The 17,955-nt window shown below is 40.7% G+C and overlaps 2 pseudogenes; one reads left to right on the forward strand and one right to left on the reverse strand.

Annotated features, from left to right (window-relative positions):
- Positions 1–1,756: 1,756 nt before the first annotated feature.
- Positions 1,757–10,548, reverse strand: LOC114695818 (annotated as a pseudogene).
- Positions 10,549–13,626: 3,078 nt separating this feature from the next.
- On the forward strand, positions 13,627–14,379 carry LOC114695808 (annotated as a pseudogene).
- Positions 14,380–17,955: the final 3,576 nt, after the last annotated feature.

Below are 17,955 nucleotides of genomic sequence, written 5' to 3' on the forward strand. Positions count from 1 at the left end.
GAATGTTGGAATATCTTGACTTTGAAGCATCTTTTGATGAAGTTCCTATTTGTAATTGGATAAATTTATAGTTTGTACCAAAATAGAATGATTTTTGAGAGGGCTTACAATTTTACAGCATTAAATTTATCCAAACCATTAGGAAGGATCAAATGTAGAGACAACCTATTTTAAAAATGTTGTCACATTTAAGTGTTTGCTAAAGAAAGATACTCCTAATAGAAGCAAAAAAGTCACTACTTGAGAACTATTTGGGCTTGTATAGCTATATATTTCAACAAAAGATAACTTGAAGTATCCTCTAGGTATAGAATTTGTACCACATCCGCTAAAGGTAAGTTTTTATCAATTAAAATGTGCCTTACCTATCCATCTCTGGTTAGCTGTCATTCAGCAAGGTGCTAAGATTGTTTGGAGAGGCATAGAACTGCCTACTTAAAAAACAGTGCCGGGAAAACTAGATCTCCTGGCGCAGAACTATGAATGTAGCTTCAATACATCCCAACATAGACAAAAGGTAACTCCAAAGGAATTGAAGAAGCAAGTCGAAGAGCTAAAACTGTAAACTCTTACAAAGAAACACAGGTGAACGCACACATGACCTTGAGTTGAGAACGAGTCTCTTAGATGCTATCAAAAGCACAAGTAACTGAAGAATGACATCAATACATTAGACTTTGTGGAAATTGAAAACTTTAAAAAATATTTATTTGTGTGTGTGTGTGTGTGTGTGTGTGTGTGTGTGTGTGTGAGTAAAGGTATTCACATGCCATGGCACATGTCTGGAGGACACAGGACAACACCTGAGGAATAGTTCTCTCCTTCCACCATGTGGGTCCAGGGAATCAAATTCAGATTCTGTCTTGGAGGCAGGCCGCTTTACCTGCTGAGCCATCCTTGGTCTGAAAAAAAAAAAATGAAAAACTTTTGTACATCAAAAGATGTTATCCAGGAAGTGAAAAAAATAAGATTAGAGGTCGAGCTCAGTTGGTAAAGTGCTTGCCTGGCAGGCACAAGGACCCTAATTCCTTCTTCAGCAACCACATAAAAAGCCCGGCATGGTGTAGAATTTGTAATTCCAGTGCTGAGGAGATAGAAATATGCAGATTTCTTGGGTTTTCTGGTCAGCCAGCCTAGCCTAGTTCATGAGTTCCAGGCCAGTGAGACCATATTTTTTAAAAAAATGGTGGGTGGTACCTGAAAAACAGCACCCAATGTTGTCTCTGGCTTCCATATGCATGTACACATATGTGTACCCATATCCACACACCTACCAACCCCCCCCCCACACACACACACAATTGAATAGTCTATACCTGATCTGATGAAAGTCTAAACTTGTCCATTTGGATCAAGAACAATGAGTGCTCATTAATGTCAAAACCTGTAACTGGCCAAAGTATGAAGAATAAGTGATGGTAGCATGCTTGGCCTTAAATGTGACAGCTCTATCTTCCCTTCCAAGGCTCATAGAACATCATGGAAGAGGAAATAGAAAGAATGTAAGAGCCAGAGAACAGGGGGATATGTAACAAAAAGACATCTTCTGGAAATAACATAGCTGATGCACTCGTGAATTTACTGTAGCTGTGGTTATCTAAATAACACTTGTACCAGATTAAGCTTCTCAGCATTTCATCATGGATCAGGGAGAGACCCATGAGGCCCCATCCCACCTGGAGAGACTATTGGTAGTTAATGGTTGTTGGGAGATTGGGGGGCATTATTTTTTAAAAACTACAGCCTCTTTATTTTGCATACTTTTCATTTCAGGACAAAATAAACAAATGAACAAAACATAATGCACAACACCCAGCCCTGCTATTTGGTGAAGGAGGGGAGACTTTTCTGCCTTAAGACACTAAGGATAGAAGAGAAGAAGATAGCCTGTAGGCATCAGCAGACAGCCAGGTGGGTCAGGCTTAGACAAATCTGCCAGGGAGCCAAAGGGAAATATAGACAAGGGGCACAGGTTTCCCAGTGGGAACTCTTACTTCTTCCATGTGAAATGATAGTATATCATGCAAAAGTGGGCTCAGCTGCGCTCAGCTCTACTGTCAATTCATTTTCATCAGGGCTCAGGCCTAGTATGATCATGCAGTAGATGTAGTTGGAGTGAGTCTCAGGATCCTCCAAGGAGAAGCCAGGGGAGAGTAAAGTGGTTTTCAATAGTAGTAAACAGTAGCACTGCTAGGTTCTTTCAGCCTTGCCATTTTGTCTGTCTCAGTCTTTTGCTGAGGGCTTTCCCGTAAGGGGATGGCCAGGATGGATCTTTATGTGCTTTTTGTTCATTATGTCCAATTGTAGAGTAGTGTTGGAGTGCTTGGGCCTTCATGATGGCTGTCTATCCATCCATCCATAAGTGCTTTTCATAATGCAGAACAGTGAAGAGACAAGCTTATTGGAAATTGTTACCTTTTCTGTTTTCTTATTCAAGATCTTCATGAGCTTTCAAAGATTCTCAAAATTTCCCTTGTTCTACTTCATTTTCTTCTCCTTCTCATCCTCTGGTAGCTCCATGCCCTCCTTGATCAAAGATACTAGGCTTTTCCCCATATAACTCCTTGACAGCTGAATGCAGTACCTGTAAATAGGCTTAGTTATATATACCACCTCAACACCCCACTTCTTCATACACTCCATGAAGGTAGAGTTAGCTACCCAGTCTTTGCTTTCAGTAGTGGTGTAGTAAGCAGATTTCTGTGTCTTCTTCATGGAAGATACATACTTTGATATGAAAGTCATCTCATATCCAGACTGAGAGGTGTGGTAGCCCAGTAGCTCAGAGAGGCATCATTGTCACCTAGTAGAATCTTCATGGATTCCAAGCTTTATGTTCTTAGAGAATATAGAATTTCTTGTAGTTCTCTTTGTCTTCTGCCAGCTTAGGGATGAGCTCAAAGCCTTTCTTCACAATGTTTTTGTGGATTGCTTTCAAGGTTTTGCTCTGCTGGAGCACTTCTTGGGGGAATGTTCATCCTTGGAGTCAACCATATCACAGATAAAGTTGAGAGAGTTTGGTATTAACTCACCATAGCTGTCCATCATGAACATATGATGGACACAGAGCTTGATGTTCTTCTTGATATTCTCAAAGAGGACAACAGGAACTTACCAAGAGATGATGAACAGTGCCCTGAATTCCAACTGACCTTCTACAAAGAAGTGTTTAACTGACAACTGGTCTTCCCAATCACTGGTGAAGGTCTTATATAATTTACTATATTCCCTTTTAGTGATACCATCAGGGGTTCTGGTCCACATGCTCTTGGTCTGGCTCAATTATTTCTGACCAGTGTATTTCACCATAATTTTCTTGATCTATTTATTTATTTTTAAATTTTTGCTGGTATCATCCTCCTTATCTGCTCATATATCTTCAGTCTTAGGCTTCTCCTTATCATTCTTATTGTCCTCTTCTTTCTCTTCCTTTGCCTCATCATCACTCACCTGCTTCTGTCCTTCCTTATCCAAATGAAGAGTGATAGGATAGCCCATGAACTGTGAGTGCTTCTTTGCCACCTCATTGACCCTCCTCTCCTAAGTATTCTGTCTGGTCTTTGGGGTGAAGGATCCCTTTTATATCCTGGCCAATAGGCTCACTGTGATATGCCTGTACAGTGAAGGATCCATCAGCAGAAGATTCACAGGCATAGTGTTCATCATCATTGAGGCAGAATGGAATCCAATACTGTCTTTTTTGTCAACTTGAAACAAGCTAGGTTTATCTGAAAAGAAGAAACCACAACTGAAAAAAATCACTCTATAAGACTAGCCTGGAAGCAGTCGGGTGGTAGTGGCGCATGCCTTTAATCCCAGTACTCGGGAGGCAGAGGCAGGCAGATCTCTGTGAGTTGGAGGCCAGCCTGGTCTACAGAGTGAGTTCTAGAACAGCCAAGGCTACACAAAGAAACCATTTCACAAACAACAAACAAACAAAGAAACACAAACAGAAACAAAAATGGCCTGGAGGCATGCCTGTGGATTCTTTCTTTCTTTCTTTCTCTCTTTCTTTCTCTTTCTTCCTTCCTTCCTTCCTTCCTTCCTTCCTTCCTTCCTTCCTTCCTTCCTTCCTTCCTTCCTTCCTTCCTTCCTTCCTTTCTTCCTTTCTTTTTTTAGATAGAGTCTTTCTAAGTAGTCCTGGCTGTCCTGGAACTTACTATGTAGACCAGGCTGGCCTTGAACTCACATAGATCCCACCTGCTTCTGCCTCCCAAGTGCTGGGATTAAAGGCATTCACCACTACTTTCAGCCAAATTTTTTTGAGACAGGGTTTCCTCTGTATAGCTCTTACTATCCTGGAACTCATTATGTAAACCAGAGTGGCCTCAAACTCATAGAGATCCACCTGCCTCTGCCTCCTGAGTGCTGGAGTTAAAGGTGTGCACCACCATACTTCACTCCTGTGGGGGGCATTTTTAAAATTAGTGATTGACATGGGAGTGTCCAGCCCATTGCAGGTGGTGCTATCCTGGGCAGGCAATCCTGGTATGTATAAGAAAGCAGGCTGAGCAAGTCATGAGGAGCAAGCCAGTTAGCAGCATTTCTCCATGGCCTCTGCCTCAGTCCTTGCCTCTAGGATCCTACCTTGAGTTCCTGATATAAGTTTTTTGAATGATGGACTACAAGCTGTAAGATAAAATAAACTATTTACTCTCCAAGTTAATTTTGATCATGATGTTTTATCACATCAATAGAAAACCTAACTAAAACAAACACGAAACTGCTGAATCCTAGGGATGTCTACACCAGCCTGGAGAGCCTCCATGAAAGTTTTGTGCCAGACTGAGCAATGGTTTCCAAATTATCTATGAGGTCAGGCTTGGTCACTCCAAAGCTTGTCTCCACCAAAGTCAGGATGCATTTCTGAGAGTTGTGGATGCTGTTAGTTTTTAGCTTTTTACCCCTGTCCAACTTGGATGGATCTGTCAGACTATCATAGCAACTCTTGTCCAAGACATCTGAAGCATTAGAGATCAATTTCTGAAGGAACATTCCCTTGTTAGAATAAAAAGTAGTCATGATAAGGGGCTTAGGTTGACCAAGTTCTGCCTGAAAGGCAAAAGTCTCCACCTTCTTCTGGTGGTCCACATCTCAGGCATCTTGAGGGAGAAGCACTTCATTAGTCCAGACCAGGGTGGGCTTGGACAGTCTCTGACTTGAATGTTATCACCAAGGCTGTCAGGGTAAACACTTGGTTCATCCAAGTTGGACAGTGGTAAAAAATTCACATTATCCCCAACCCTCAAAAGAGTAGGACAGTGTGTCATTTTTTTTCAGTGCTCCAGTAAACTCCAACCCATGCTTGGGCAAGAAAGTAATTAAATTTGATGGTTCATATGCAAAAAGAAAAAAGTAAAATAGGAGGAAGACTACTTGAGAAGTGTTCCAGCTGGATATTATGTGTGTGTATGGGGGTGGTAAGAGAGGGGATTAGGGGTAAAAGGACTAAAATTCATTTTAAATATGTATGAAACTGTCAAACAATAAAAAATTAAAACATATTTGTTCTGATCATTTCTATTTTGACATTGTATTAGAGGTTCTAGCTAGTGGTAAAAGTAAGGAAAAGAAATAAAAAGACAAAATGGAAAAAGGAGGAAATAAAATTGTCTTTAAGAACAAATGAAATGATCATCTATGTAGAAAATACAAAAAAACCCTATCAAAAAGCTACTAAAACAATTAAGTTAGATTACAACAATTTCACAGTACAAGGTCAAAATAGAACATTGTAGTGATTAACAAATGTAAACTGAAATAATACCATGTATAAATAACATCATTAAAAACCTATGAAATGCTTAGGCATAAATCTGACCAAGGACAGGAGGGAGTCTGCAGCCTGTGTCTGTGGTCTTGCCTATGACATCCAGCTGCATGGGACTGCCCCTTGGAATATGGTACCACAGGAACCAGTTCCTAGGCTTCAATAAATAGCTATGCCCCTCTTGGCTCAGGTTATCCCTTTCATCTGATGAATGTTACCTCTCAATACAAGTCAGTGGTTAAAACTGGCACCAGTGCTTAAGGGATATTATATAGGTCCATGATCTACAGAGTGGCCACTTTATGGTCCTTAAGAGTCCCCAGTGAAAGAGGAGGTTGAGTGGGCCTTGCCATCAACATGAGGTTTTGAGGTCTTCTGAGGAGGCTGGGAACATTTGAGCATGTCTCTGTTGTCTTTGTGGTGGATGTCTATGCCATTCCTGATCTGACCAAGAGACTATGGTGATCCTGAGCATATAGACCAAGACCTAAGGACACATGTAGACAAGACATCCCCACACAGGTTTTCCAGCTAAGGCCTTAAAGATTCTCATGTGACAGTTTCTATGAGGCCTAGATTTCATTTGTGCAAATTGTATTATTCACCAAGATCTGAGGTCAGAGAACAGTCTTGTGACAAGTGGTGGGACATGCAAGTTGGCTGAATTTGGCCTAGCTGGATTCTATATCTACCAGAGAGAGAACCCTTATATCTGTGGTTGTTACATTCTAATACCACACTCCTGAAGTTATGCACTCTACATATATACTATCTGTGGATAAGTGGTGTGTTAGTTGTATCTTTGCAGAGATGTTTCCTTAAGATCCTCTGTTCTGTGGAAAATTTGAAGCTAACTGGCTCTGCAAAATCTTGTTTTTTCTTTTGACACAGAATCTCTCTCTATAGCAATGGATGTCCTGGAACACATTATACAGATGAGGCTGGCCTTGAACTTGAGTTCTGGGATTAAAAGCATGCACCAACATGCCCAGCCCAAATCTTTGATCTTATAGGAGCACCCCCAGGAGGTAACTGCCTAGGGCCTGGGCCAGTGCAGTCAGTGGTGTTGGAGATAGAGGGGTCTGAAGCACAGCCAGCTGTGCTGCAAATGATGACTTTTCCTTCCTTCCTTCCTTTTTTTCAAGACAGGCTTTCTCTGTAGCCATGACTGTCCTGGAACTTGCTCTGTAGACTAAGTTGGCCTTGAACTCAGAGATCTGCCTGCCAAGTGCTGGGATTAAAGGTGTCCACCACCACATCTGCTTGCAAATACTGACTTTTAATCTACAGAAGTGCATCTCTGCCTTTCAAGCCCTTTCCTGCAATATTCTTTTTACTAAGGGATATGTGTATGTATGTATGTATGTATGTATGTATGTATGTTGTGGGGGGAGGTTGTGCCATGCTATGCAAGTGAAGGTTCCAATGATGAAACTCAGGTTGTCAGGCTTTGCAGCATGTGCCTTTACCCACTGTGGTGGTTTGAATAAGAATGGCTCCTAAAGGCTCATATATTTGAATACCTGGTCACCATGGAGTGGAACTGTTTGAAAGGTTTAGAAGGATTAGGAAGTGTATCCTTGTTGAAGTAGGTGTGGCCTTGTTGGAGGAAGTGTGTCACTGGGGGTGGGCTTTGAGGTTTCAAAAGTTCATGCTAAGCCCATTTCTTTCTTTTTCTATTGGCCAGAATGAAGTTCTTATCTATTTTTTCAGCACTATGCCTGTCTGCTGCCATGTGCCCCACCATGATGAAAATGTACTAACCTCTCAAACTTTAAGCAAGCCCCAATTAAATACTTTCCTTTTGGCTTGGTCATGGTGCCTCTTCACAGCAATAGAACAGTATCTAAGACATCCACTGAGCCATCTCTCAGGTCTACAGCACTCTGGTGGACATAAGGAAGAAGGAGGTCCAGAATGGAATGGCTACTTTCCCCCTTAGGGATACTTGAAAGGAGAGAACCCCACTGAGAAGACAATTTCTATCTTCCTCTCAAACTATGGGAATTCCTTCAACTATTTACAGAAAATTCGGTGGAAGGTAGTCAGCTTTTATTTTATTTTATTTATTTATTTATTTATTTATTTATTTATTTATTTATTTATTTATTTTTTAGCCTCAGAACAGTTCAAAGTTTTGATTTAAGGACAGAAATCTCAGGGGAATCTCAAAAACCATAGGATCATTTTTGGCGCTTTTATTGGGAAAATTAATGGCAAATAATTTTTTTCCCTTTAGACCAGTGGTTCTCAACCTTCCTAATGCTGCGACACCTTAATATATAGTTCCTCATATTGTGATAACTCCCAACCACAAAATTATTTTCATTGCTACTTCATAACTGTAATTTTGCTGCTGCTATGAATAGTAATGTAAATATCTGTATTTTCTGATGGTATAAGGCAACCTCTGTGAAAGGGTCCTTTGACCCTCAAAGGGGTCACAGCCCACAGGTTGAAAACCGATGCTCTAGACAATGACCTCAAGGCAATGGTAAGTCTTTCATTCTTCTATTTCTCTAGACAGATAAGGAGAAAGACAGATTCCCTTGATCTTTTTTGTAGGGATGTGTGGTGGTTTGAAAGAAAATGTCCCCTATAGGCTCATAGTGCATGGCACTATTTGAAAGGATTAGGACCTGTGGCTTTGTTGGAGTGGGTGTGGTCTTATCGGAGGAAGTGTGTCAGTGGGGGTTGGCTTTAGGGTTTTAGAAGCCCAAGCCAGGCCCAGTAGCTCTCTCTATTCCTACCACCTGTGGATCTGGATGTAGGACTCAGCTTCTTCTCCAGCACCATGTCTACCTGCATCCCTCCATAGTATACAGCATGCTGAAATGGACTAAACCTCTGAATATTAACTAAGACAAGATGCTTCATTTGAGTTACTCAAGAATCCATCTATGTCTCTCCCTGACCCCGCACTTTTAGTTTTGTTGAAATACAACATACTCCTTCTTTTTAAAAATCAACTTAATTTTTATTTTTTATTAAAATCTTTTTTTTTCACAAAACATATTTCAATCATGATTTTCCCCTTCCCAACTCCTCACAAGTCTCCCCCACCTCCCTGCCCATACAACTTTATGTTACTTCTATCTCTTTTGAGACAAACTAGAACCAAAACCCCCAAAAACAAGAAACAGAAAAATATCCCACAAAAACACAACAATGAAAACCAAAACAACCATGCAAAAGAAGGCAACCAACAAACAAAAGTCAGAACAAAACAAAATGAATTGAAAAAAGCCACAAAATAGTATGGTGTTCATTTTGTTCTGACCAACTACTCCTGGGCATGGACCCTCCCTGTGGTGTGATTGATATACCCTGTTATTCTCCAGGGTATATCAGGGAGAAAACTGATTTCCCCTTTGCCAGTAGGTATCAGTTGCAGAGACTATTTTAAATTTTAAATGACAGTTCCTCTTTCTGAATCTTATATTCTTGCTTTTTATTTCTTTTTATCCTGTTGGCGGAGGTGTGGGTGAGGCATCCCTGAAGTTGTTAGCATGGGAGAGCTGTCCTCATTACTCATCTGTCATGTGACAGCATGGGTGGGTGAGAGATGCCCCCCCAATCAACAGCTGAGGTAGGTGGGAGAGCTGTTCCTGAGGTATAAGAGCAGGAGAACTGGCCCTGCTCCTCATCAGCTGCAGTGGAGAGTGGCCCCTACACCATGCCTGGGCAACACAGTAGAACTGATCCTGCAGGTGTAGGTGTGGGAGAGCCAACCCTAAGGACATGAAAGCAGGCGAACTGCCCCCCCCCCCCCCCCGCTCATTGCTGCAAGGGGTAAACTCTCCAGGACAATGCAAGAGAGCTTACCATGGTGGTGAGGACACGGGAGAGCTGGTGGGCTACCCAGGCCCAGAACCAGGGTTATGAGTTGGCCCATCCCAACATCCACCCCATCTGTGATAGGGTGAAGCATGTGAAGGAATTGGCTCTACAGACCCAAAGCTGCAGGATCTCCAAAACACAGGGAAACAGCAGGATAACCAAGAGGAGTCCCAGTGAGGGCCCAGCATTGACATTGTAGCAGAAACCAGTGGCCTCGAACCAGACCAATATCTCGCTGCAATGAACACCTGCAAGTAAAGATATATGAACAAAGGGTTTACTGCATGACTCACTGTGTCACACTGCAGATTCTATGATGAGACTGATTTTTTTCCTTCTCTCTTTTTTCTTTTTCCTCTTAAATTTTATTTTATTTTGGGTGGGAGGTTGCGAGGGCAAAGGTTAGATATAAAGGGATGGGGAAATGAATGAGATGGAGATGCATGATATGAAGTTCACAAAGAATAAATAAAAAGGAGAAAAAAATCTGACCAAATAGCTGTAAGATTTTAATGCTTAAAGTAGAAAACATTGCTGAAAGATCGAATGAAACATCTAAATAAATTGAGAAATATTCTTATGAATATAAACACAAATATTACATATAAATATTATGATAACAGTCTTCTCTGACTTAATCTATAGATTTAATACAATATCAATCAAAATCTCTGCCAGAAGTTTGGGTGTGCAAATTGAATCTAAACTTGTATTTCTGTGCAAAAATATAATACCAGCTTTATTGTTAGATAAAATAATGCTGGAAAACATTTATTGGACATTTAGTGTGTGCTAGGTATTGCTTCATGTACTTTGAATGTTTTGATAAATCTAATCCTCTTAGCATGTTACCTTCCGTTTATGGATATGCAAACAAAAGCACAAAGTGTGAATAATTTGTCTGAGCTCATCTGATTTTGATTCAGAGAGTTTACCATTGAACCCAAGCAAATGGAATCTAGAGTTGTACTTTTGAGTTATTTGTAATAAATAGTTTCGTATCCATTACCATTTGGTGCAAGCAACCACAAGACCTTAGTGACAATGATCATTTAGTATGCATATGTTTGCAATGTGGACACAATGGCTTTGCTAGGCTCAGTGAGCAGCTCTAATTGTAGGCCAAGTTCAGATTTGTTTCATGTATTTCTTATTCTTCTTGAATGACAGGATTAGCCACGGCCTATTCTTCTCATGGTAGTAATAGAAGCAAGAAAGACAGCCCTGCTGAAACTAAGGCCCACATCAATCTGTCTATTATTCTCCACTCTAATTATTCAAATAAAAAGGAAGTGAGTAGAAAAGTGAAGGTTTAGCTGGGTGTGGTGGACTGTACCTAATTCTAGCACTTGGGTGGCTGACGTAGGAGAATTGCAAGTTGGAGGTCAACTAAGCCTGCATAGTAAGTTCCAAGCTGAGCTACACAGCTACTGTCTCAATTAAAAACAAACAAACAAACACCCAAACACACATTACAACCAACCAACAATCATAAAACTGTGCAGCTTGTTTTTTTTTTTTTTTTTCTTTTCAGACCAGGAAGCTCCACTCTGGTTTTCTGATAATGGGGAAGTGACAGTAGAGGCAAGCAGGTGCTCCCATGGGCAGGTTACATTAGAAAGGTCAAGAGCAAGAGGAGGACCATTTCTGTTCGGTTCAGTGATACACACACCACCCGACAGAACCACGGTGGAGATCAGACTTGGAGTTGGAGTTGTTCAGTGTCCTATGGAGAGGAGAGAGAAGGCAGAAAGCATCCCTGAGGGGTGGAGAAATTTTAGAAGAAATGTCAGGACCAAAGAGAGAAAGACTTTGCCTCTTCTAGGGTGAAAGGGCCAGGTTAGTGCTTCTTGGCATCTCTAACACAGTACTGTTGTCAAACTGTATTCAAGAATTATTTGTAGTCAAACCATAAAAGAAATGGTTACATTTTTACTATTGAAAAACTTCCAATTTTTCCCCCTCATTTAAACCTCATTTCCTAAGATTCTGCTTGGCTCAGTAGCAAACACACATGTTTGCCTTCTGACAAGTATTTGGACCATTTGGTATGGTTGCCCTGAGTTACTCCAATGTAGTCCAGAAGAAGCTTGTTTTGCTGGGGCTTATCACCAATTGCAAAACTAACCCTGGCTAGGGAAATGGGCAAATTCTGCTTAGAGCTTGTGTATTTGTTGTCTGCAGTTTATGTGCCTCTGTGTGTGTGTGTGTGTGTGTGTGTGTGTGTGTGTGTGTTTTGTGTGTGTATGGTCGTGTGCACTTTGAGCAGAGTTTCCACATGGAAAAGAAAGGCAAGATGTTACCCAGCTGGATTGTTCTGGCAGAACTTCTTTACATAGTCCTCTTAGAAGTTTCTGCAATGCTTCTTCCCTTTTCCATTTCTATAGAACTACAAAATTGATTGAGTCTCCACAGATGTGACCTGAAGTCATCACTGAGATGATTTCTGACTGCTCATGCTGGGATGGCAGAGTGTAGCATGGGAGGTATATGGACATGTGCCCTTTTATAAACCAGGTGGTATTGGAAGGAGAAAGCTAAAATCATCAGAAATGTTACAATATACATTTTGGCCATGCTTTTAGAAGCTGCTCTGGGTCATGGGCAGTAGCATTTATACTTTCTTATTGAAAACTGTTTAATGCAGTGCTATTCACAATAGCAAGAAATAGAAACAAACTAAACACATACCATTTGATGACTGGATATAGAAAGTGTATTACATACACAGCATAGAACATTATTCAGCCATTAAAAGGATAAAATTCTGTCATTTGTGACAATATTGGTAAGATTTGAGATTATTATTTTTAATGATATAATACAGGCACAAGAAAACAAATACCATGTTATTACATACATATGTGAAGTCTAAAAAGAAAAATATAATTACATAGACTTCTAGAACAGAATAGTCACTACCAGAGACTGGGAGAGTAGGAGAGGACAGTGATAAAGCCTGATCAATTTTGTCATTAAATCTCCATCCATGTTGAGATGTCAATCGATGTTGTCATTGCATGGGTGTTATTTAGGTGACCAGATTGCTAAGATTTGATGGGTACAACTCCATGTCATACATAGGAAACACTATCTTGGAGCAGATGTCCTGGTCCTTTGGCCTTACAATCTTTCTACTTTCTCTTCTGTGATCTTCCTTGAGCCATAGGTGTAGAGGATAGATACTCCATACACAGCATTTTATGCATTTGGACCAGTTATGTATTTCTGTGGTGGTCTCCATTTGCTACAAAAAGATAAAGAATTACAAGTAATTAATGACTACTAAGAGAGGAAGAATCAGTCTTCTCCAGGGATGAGTCCTCTGATAGGTTATCCAGTCCCAAGTGGCCAGCCCTAAATAATACATAGGAGCAACACTAATTGGAATAAGCAGAAATGATAAAAACTGGGGCTGTCCTGGAGGCTTTGAGACACATAAGTGTGGCTGCCACATTTAAAAATTGGAAGAAAGAGAAATCACCAACAAATTTGATTTTGATCCCAAGTAAGATGCTAAAAGATGTTGTTCTTAGAGTGATCAGGTTCAGCTGTATGTGTTATAAGATCAAAATAAGGTGTCTTACTTAGGGTTTCTATTGCTGTGAAGAGACACAATGACCACGGCAACTTTTATAAAGGAAACATTTAATTGGGGCTGACTTACAGTTTCAGAGATTTTGTTCATTATCTTCTTGGTGGTGTGCAGGCAGACATTGTGCTGGAGAAGGAGCTGAGAGTTCTACATCTTGATCAACAGGCAGCAGAAGCAACCGTGTGCTACACTGGGCATAGCTTGAGTGCAGGAGACCTCAAAGCCCACCCCCACAGAGACATACTTCCTCCAATGATACCATACCTACTCCAACAAAGCCACACCTCCTAATAGTGCCACTTCCTACTCTACTGGGGACATTTTCTTCCAAACCACCACATAAGGGAAGTATAAAAATATGGAAGTATAAAAATAGGGAAGATGACTCTTTTTATGGTGCCCACTAGGTAGCCATACCAAGATGAAGCTGAATATCTCTTTCCTAGCCACCATCTGTCAGAAACTCATTGAAGTGGACAATGAAGGCAAGCTTTGAACTTTCTGTGAGGAGTGCATGGTCACAGAAGTAGCTGCTGATGCTCTGGGTGAAGAGTGGAAGGGTTATGTGTTCTAAATCTGTGGTAGGAATAACAAATGGTTTTCTGTGAATCAAGGTGTCTTGACCCAGGGCAGAGTGCATTTTCTCTTAAGTAAGGTGCATTCTTGTTATAGATCAAGGAGAACTGAAGAGAAGAAACACATGTCTGTTTATGGATGCATGTTTATGGATCCATGGCATTATGGATGCCAATCTGAGTGTTCTCAACTTGATTATTGTAAAAGAGGAGAGAGGGATATTCCTAAACTGACAGACAATGTTGTGCTTCAGTGGTTGGAACTCAAAAGAGCTAGCAGAATCTGAAAGCTTTTCAATTTCTCTAAAGGAGATGATGTCCACCAATATGTTGTCAGAAAGCCCTTGAACAAAGAGGTGAGAAGCCCACCCAAGATTCAGCATCTTGTTACTCCACATGTCCTGCAACACAAATGCCTATGTATTGCTCAGAAGAAACAATGCACTAAGAAAAACAAGGAGAAAACTGTAGAAAATGCTAAACTTTTAGCCAAGAGAATCAAGGAAGCCAAAGAAAAATGCCAGGGACAGATTGCCAAGATATGTAAGCCATCCTTACTGAGAGCTTCTACTTATAAGTCTGTGTCCAATAAAAAATAAAAGCCTTTAAGAGTAACAAATAAATGATTCAACATTGAAAAAAAGATGATTTTTTTCTCTATGTAAGTAAAATCTAAGAGTAGGCAGAAAAAGACTGGTATAAAAACTTTTTAAGCCGGGCGGTGGTGGCACACGCCTTTAATCCTAGCACTTGGGAGGCAGAGCCAGGTGGATCTCTGTGAGTTCGAGGCCAGCCTGGACTACCAAGGGAGTTCTAGGAAAAGGCACAAAGCTACACAGAGAAACCCTGTCTCAAAAAACCAAAAAAAAAAAAAAACAAAAAAACTTTTTAAATTATTGGAGTTCCATATTCTTTTGTGTTTCTTACTCCATCATCCTTTGTCTTTAAGGTCCAAAATGGTGGCTAGAGTTCCAATCACCACTTCTAGATTCATGGAATGAAATAAAAATGGACAAGGGGAAAGAGGCTATTTTATCTTTTAAGAAGGTGTTCTATAGACTTCCATACAGCTATATTTATAGCTCATTGGTTAAAACATATATTAAACATATAGAATAGTGTCTATGCTGGAAAATGTAGTCTTATGAGTGGCTGTGTGTTTATCTGAGAATCAGTTTTATGACAAAGAAAGGCAGGTGGTTTTGGAGCAGGCAACTACAAGTGTCTGCTCCAGATGTTTTTTATCAATAGAATACAGTACAAGTCTTCAAGAAATCATGGCAGAAATGCTATGGTCTTAGGAGTGGAACGAATGATAGTTTACTCTCCATTCTGGGTTTTAGTCAATGGTGTATACAGATGATTTTCTCTTCCTCCTTGTTGAAGAATATTATTTTAAGGTGTGTTACATTTGTTTATACTCTGGAACATCTGCTTTAATCATGCAAAGATGTATTGCATTATTTTATGCTGCATTTGTTTAACTCTGTGAGGCTGTGTTACTGTGCCTGTCTAAAACACCTGATGGTCTAATAAAGAGCTGAATGGCCAATAGTGAGGCAGGAGAAAGGATAGATGGGATTGGCAGGTGGAGATAAGAAAAAAAAAGGAGAACTCTGGGAAGAAAAGAAAGAGCAAGAGAAGAAGGAGAGGAAGACTTCAGGGTCCAGCCACCCAGCCACACAGCCATAAATGGAGTAAGAGTGAAAGTAAGATTACAGAAGAAAAGAAAAAGCCCAGAGGCAAAAGGTAGATGAGGTCATTTAAAGTTAAGAAAAGCTGACAAGAAACAAGTCAAGCTAAGGCTGGCCATTTATAAGTGAGAATAAGCCTCTGTGTGTGATTTATTTGGGAGCTGGGTGGCAGCCCCCCAAAAGAGCCAAAGAGCAAAGAGCAAAAGAGCAAAAACAAACATTTCCAAAACTCTTTGTCTCAGTGCCCCTCTGCCATTGGTGTTGCTTCAGCGCTCATCTCTGTTTGGCCCAAGTGATCCTTCTCCTTAAGACTGAGGCCCAGACTCTTAGTTCCTCTTCCCTTTTCCCACCCTTACCCCAGGCTGTGGATCTTGTTTTCTCAGTGATTCAGGAATCAGGTAAATGCATATGAGTTAACTTCACATGGGGTGAACTTTGACCTATGGGAAACAAGAAGCAGAAGATGACCAGCTGTTAAAGCCCCCCACCCCATTTTCCCTCCATTTTGTGGTGTTATTCTGACACCACTTTGCATATTGTCTGTATGGAGATATCTTGTGTGATTAAGTTGTTGGCTATGTCTCTTTGGGAGTCAGTGCCAGCTCATCTAGACTTTACTTTGTCATCCTTTCCTCTTTGCATAGATGTAACCAACCGTCTTATTAAATAAGAAACACAGAAACAATGTAAAAGAGAAAGCCAAGAGGTCAGAGCTCAGAGCTAAAATCTCACCCTTCCTCCTGCTGTGTCCCAGCTTCTCGAAAGAGAGCTATTTCCTGTGTGTAAGTCGTTTTTCTAGTCATTCTGCCTTCTCATTGGTTGTAAACCCAAACACGTGACTGCCTCGTCATTGTCTGAATGTACAGCCACCTAGGTCTTAAAGGCATATGTCTCCAATGCTGGCTGTATCCCTGAACACACAGAGATCTATGGGATTAAAGGTGTGTGCCGCCGCGCCGCCGCCGCCGCCGCCGCCGCCACCGCCACCACCACCACCACCACCACCACACTCTGTCTATGGCTCTAATAGCTCTGACCTCTGGGCAACTTTATTTATTAACATACAATCAAAATCACATTTCAGTACAATTAGAATACTACCACATCTTTGCTTCTTTTTTCCCTCATTCCTGCTGTCCTAGGATTGCAGAGGTTTGACACAGAGTAGTAGTTAGTAGAGCTATCTCACCCTGGAAGTACCTTGTTGGAACTTCCTTTTTCTCAAAGAACGAGAATTAAAAAGTGAGCAATATCAACAGGGCCAATGCAATTGACTCCCAACTAACCACAGGGAAAGAATAATGGTAATCCCTATTACGTGGCTTTACCACTTAGGAGATGAAGAAAATTCTGTCCCTACCCCTCTTCAATCTATGGAGAAGGCAGGAGGAGAGGTAGCATGGAGCGATGTTCTTCTATTAGAGGCACAGTGGCTTTGGCCTATGATCAACATAGCCCAAGTGAGGAAAGAAGTCACTATGGCCATTCCTCTCTCTTGTCAACACCACCCTAAATTAGTCATCACATTTTCAGTCCTGCTTCCTCTTTAGTTCTTTAAGCATCCATCACTCTCCAGCAAACAACTGCCTTAGCTCATACCTTTATTGCTTCTTGCATAAATTAATCTCCCTTCTTCCATTCTTACCTCTTTCCAATTAAGTCTCTAAATTTAAAAAAAATTAGAAAAAAAGGAGTGATATTTTTCAATCAAAATCCTGTATTTTTCTTTCAGTTTCTTTCAAAGCTTTCCCTATGGACACTGGCCTAGAATCCAGGCTCCTTATATTGAGTTCGAGGACTGGAAGTCGTGTAAGACAAAACTTGGGGCCCAAATTAAGAAGGCACGATTCTCAGGGTGATTCAAATTCATGGCTGGCACTTGAGAGTGAATGTCACTTTAAATGTTATTGGGTAGGTGGCTTGCTTGCCTACTCTGGTGGCAACAGCTTTGTATTGGCCTCTGATGTTCTGTTTGACTTCCTCTATGGCTCCTTCTCCATCTGAGTCCTCATTTGTAACAGTGGACTCTTTGCAGTCCTTTAAAGTCTTATCACAATGCCTGTCTTACTAGTGGACTCTTCCTGGAGCTTCAGGATAATGACAGAGGGACAGAAACTTAGATAATATTGTCCTCAGGATAAGTCACAAACAACAGGAGAACAGCAGATGTGAGTGATCTTTCAATCATTTTACTCTAAGAGGGTACATATAAAGCTAAATTTACCATAGTAATCATTTTTAACTATATTTATCACTCGTGGTAAGTATGATTATAATGTTGTGTAACCACCATTGCCATCTATTTTCAGAATTCTTTTCATTTTGAAAAGTTAAAATTCTTATCCATCAAATGACTCCCTATTCTTCCTTCCCTCAGCCCCTGACAACTAGACAGTATCACCAGCACAAGAGTCTCTGGGAGACATTCCACATTCAAACCACAACATGTAGGTACCTCATAAAAGTAGGACTATATAGTCA

Source organism: Peromyscus leucopus, chromosome X, assembly GCF_004664715.2.
Source record: "Peromyscus leucopus breed LL Stock chromosome X, UCI_PerLeu_2.1, whole genome shotgun sequence".
Taxonomy (NCBI): domain Eukaryota; kingdom Metazoa; phylum Chordata; class Mammalia; order Rodentia; family Cricetidae; genus Peromyscus; species Peromyscus leucopus.